The following is a 4,620-nucleotide window of genomic DNA, read 5'->3' as shown; positions in this document are numbered from 1 at the left end:
CCCATAAAGATGAATACTTAGACAGATATCCATGAACAAAAACGGCTTTGGGAGAGCTCAAGAATCCACACAAGAAACTTCAGAACACAGAGGAACAAAAAAAAAAAAAAAAGAAAGAAAGAAAAACTAGAGAAAAACCTCACAAAAAGAGAAGGGAAAACAATTTATTTTGCCTGCATCATTTTACCTCCTATGCCAGCCCTGCTCAGAGCCGAAAAGAGATTCCCAGAGAGAGTTTTTCTCACTGGGAAAGGGAGAGCAGGCTGAGCAACCAGCTTCCTCAGCCTTTCCAGGCAATATCTAAAGGAACCTAGTTTGGTTTCACTCTACCCAGAGACTAGCAAAGCTGAAATATATAGAGATGAGTGGGGACAAGGAAGAAGGGCAGGAGTCACTGGTACCAGCCACGTAGCAGAAGCAACTGCAGTTGCTCTGCAGGCAGGCAGCACAGCTGTGGAGGACCCCCTCACCCATAGATTTCACCAATATTTACCCAACACATATTCATATTTGCAGATGCCAGCTATGTGAGTTTATCCTCACTTCCTTCCTTTTCTCTCCTGCGAGTGCCTGGAATGTACACCCACAGCCAGCTCAGGCCTCTGCAGCTGTGCAAATGCAAAACACTAGCATAGACCCCAGAGGCTGACCCTCAATGTCACATACACACTTGGGGCTAGGTCCTCAAGCTATGTACTTGCATACCACTAGCCTGACTCTTCTCACTGGCCTAAACTGCTCAGTGCCCAGGGTGAGAACCTATAGTCTCGGGAGTGCACACTGACAGTCGAGACTCCCTCAGCTGCTTGTGGATCCAGCTCTGGCCCCATTTCCTATCACTGGCCTTCACTGCTGGGCTTGCTTGCAACTAGCCCTTTCAGCTGTGCACCTACACCCTGCTGGCCCAACTCCACTCCTGTGCATACACTTGAGGTGAGATCTTATCATCACAAGAGGGCACACAAACAGCCAGGGTCCCTCTTGGCTCTACCTCCATCACTGTGTGTATGTCTGCAACCAGTCCCTATCACTACACAGGCCCCCGCAGCTGGTACCCACAGCCAAATGTGTGCAGATCCGACAACTATTGCTGTCTGCCCTGATCCCTAGAGACTGCATCTGGAGGTCCTACTGAGAACTCCAGCAGCCCTTTAAGCCATTGTGTATCCATGACAGCACTTGCCAAGGAACATGCAGTTGTTGCTGCTGTGGATCTCAGTAGCTTGGGCCATTGAGCAATCACAACCCCCTGGACCAGAGCCACCACAAACTCTGCACTTGATGCCCAGTACCACTAGACATGGAATCATAGCATCTGCCCCTCCCCACAGGTGAAGGTCTTTCCTTACTGAGGTCAGTCCATAAAGTTTGAAATAGATAACTGCTTCTTTGAATGTACAAACACCTACACAAAACTACAGAGATCATGAAGAAGCAAAGAAACATGACATCACCAAAGGAATGCAGTAAACTTCTAATAACTAAACCCAAAGAAATGGAGATATATGAATTGCCCAATGAAGAATACAGACTAATTGTTTTTAAAGATTCTCAGAGAGCTACAAAACACCACCAGTTAATTTAATAAAATCGGAAAAACAATACAAGAACAAAATAAGAAGTTTAACAAAAAGATGTAAAAAAAAAAAAAAAAAACCAGAAATTTTGGAGCTTAAATATACAATGACTGGATTGAAGAATTCAATAGAGAGCTTCAACAGTAGCCTGGGCCAAGCAAAAGAAATAATCAGTGAGCTTGAAGATAAGTAATTTGAAATAATCCAGCAAGAGAAGCAAAAGAAAAAAGAATGAAAAGAAATGAAGAAAGCCTACAGGACTGGTAGGACACCATTAAGAACAATCTACTGGAGTCCTAGAAGAAAAAGAAGAGAAAGGGGCAGAAACATTTTTAAAGAAATAATGCACATGAACGTTCTAAATTTAGGGAAAGATTGAGACATCCAAGTTCATGATGATAATAGGTCACCAATAATTTTAATCCAAAACAATATTCTCAAGGGCACATTATTTTAAAAACTGTCTAAAATCAAAAAAGTAAGAACTTTAAAAGCAGTAAAAGACATTTTTCTCTCATACAAGGGAACCCTCCTAAGGCAACCAGCAAATTTCTAAACAGAAACTTTGCAGGACAGGACTCAGTTGGATGATATATTCAAAGTGATGAAAGAAAAAAACTACCAACCAAGAACACTTTACCCAAAAAGAGTTGTCCTTCAGAAATGAAGGCAAGATAAAGACTTTCCCAAAAAACAAAAGCTGGGGGAGTTTCTCACTAGACCTACCTTACAAGAAATGCTTAATAGAGTTCTTCAAACTGAAATGAAAAGATGCTAATTAGTAACATGAAAACATGTAAAAATATACAATAACTGGTAAAATACTTTAATACTGTAATATGGTGGTGTGTTAAGTGGTTAATTCTCATATAAAGATTAAAGGACAAAGCATTAAAAATAGCTACAGCTAAAATAAATTGTTAATGGACACACAATGTAAAAAGATGTAAATTGTGACATCAAAACCTACTCCTAACCATGTACACTGGAACAGCAGCTTTCAAAATTTTGGGCCATGACTCCCAATAAAAAATATATTTTATATCACAATTCAATGCATGCATATATGTTACATACACATGCACTAAAGCAAAAGTTTTATGAAATAATTCTCATGTATATATAATTCACTCTGACATTTTCTAGTCTAGTCTAGTTTACTGTAAGAATTTCCTTTTAATGCTACTCATGACCCACTAAATTGATTTTATAATTCAATTATGGGTCACAAACCACAGTTTGAAAAACAGCCTTATTGAAACTAGCACACACCAGGTAATACGTACAAGAAAATTCACAGCAGACTTAAATGTAAGACCTAAAACCATAAAATTCCTAGAAAAAAACATAGTCAATTAACTCTTTGAAATTAGTCTTAGCAATATTTTTTTGATGTGTCTTCTATGGCAAAGACAATAAAATCAAAAATAAACAAATGAAACTGCATTAACTAAAAAGCTTTTGCACCACAAAGGAAATCATCAACAAAACAAAAAGGCAACTGACTTAATGGGAGAAGATATTTGCAAATGACATATCAGATAAGGGATTAATATCCAAAATATATAAAGAATTCATACAGTTCAACATCAGAAATACAAACAATCCAATTAAAAATCCAATTAAAAAATGGGCAGAAGACATGGAATAGACGTTTCTCAGAAGACGATATGCGAACGGCCAGCCGGCACATGAAAAGATGCTCAACATTACTAACCATTAGGGGAATGCAAATTAAAATCACAATGAGATATATCACCTCACAACTGTCAAAATGGTTATTATCGATGTTAGCAAACAAGTATTAGCAAGAGTGTGGAGAAAAAGGAACCCTCATTTATTGTTGGTGGGATTGTAAATTGGTGCAGCTGCTGCAGAAAATAGTATGGAGGTGCTTCAAAATATTAAAAATAGAACTACTGTATGACCCAGCAATTACTCTTATGGATATTTATCCAAAGAAATCTAAACCACTAATTTGAAAAGATACATGCACCTTTATGTTCATTGTAGTATTATTTACAATAGCCAAAATACATAAGCAACCTAAGTGTCCATGAATAGATGAATGAGTAAAGATGTGGTACATATATACAATGGAAAAATACTCAGCCATAAAAAAGAATAAAATCTTGCCATTTGCAACAACATGAATGGACCTAGAGGGTATTATGCTAAGTGAAATAAATCAGACAGAGAAAGTATCATACGATATCACTTATATATGGAATCTAAAAAACAAAATAAATGAACAAACAAAATAGAAAGAAACTTATAAATACAGAGAACGAATTGATGGTCACCAGATGGGAAGATGACTGGAGGATGGATGAAAAAGATAAAAGTGTCTACAGCCATGCCACCCTGAACAAGCCCAAGCCCATCTAATCTCAGAAGCTAAGCAGGGTCGGGCCTGGTTAGTACTTGGGTGGGAGACCACCTAGGAAGACCAAGTGCTGTAGGAGTAAAATATAAAAAATAAGAGATTGTAAGCTGACCAAAATAAAAAGTAAAAGAGAGTAAAAAGCACAAATTTCCAGTTATAATAATAGTCATGGGTATATAAAGTAAGGCACAGGGGAATATAGTCAACAATTTTTTAATAACTAGGATGGTGTCAGAAGGGTACTAGACTTATCAGGGTACATAAATATCTAATCACTGTGTTGTACACCAGAAACTAATATAATATTGTATGTCAACTGTGAGTGAAAAATAATCTTTTTTAAAAGAGAGCAAATACTCATAGCAGCATTATTTACAACCATTAAAAAAAAAACAATTTTATATAGATAAAACTAAATATATTTACAGAGAAATTGTTGTATGTTCATGTAATACGCTACTACATAGCAATTAATGTGAATAAACTATGGTGACATACATCAACATAAATGAATCTCAGGAACAATGTTGAGTGATAAAAGCAAGTTATGAAAGTATAACTCCATTCATACAAAATGTAAAAGCATGCAAAACTAAATATGGTAAACTGTATAATTCTTAATGAAATAAGAAACACAAAATTCATGATAACGATTAC

The 4,620-nt window shown here is 36.9% G+C and overlaps 1 pseudogene; it reads left to right on the top strand.

The window, feature by feature from the left end:
• Positions 1-3,923: 3,923 nt before the first annotated feature.
• LOC111728886 lies at positions 3,924-4,042 on the top strand (annotated as a pseudogene).
• Positions 4,043-4,620: the final 578 nt, after the last annotated feature.

The sequence above is a fragment of the Pteropus vampyrus genome, unplaced genomic scaffold, assembly GCF_000151845.1.
Source record: "Pteropus vampyrus isolate Shadow unplaced genomic scaffold, Pvam_2.0 Scaffold234, whole genome shotgun sequence".
Lineage (NCBI taxonomy): Eukaryota > Metazoa > Chordata > Mammalia > Chiroptera > Pteropodidae > Pteropus > Pteropus vampyrus.
Note: the sequence above shows the minus strand (reverse complement) of the source record. Positions and strands in the feature narration are given on the sequence as shown.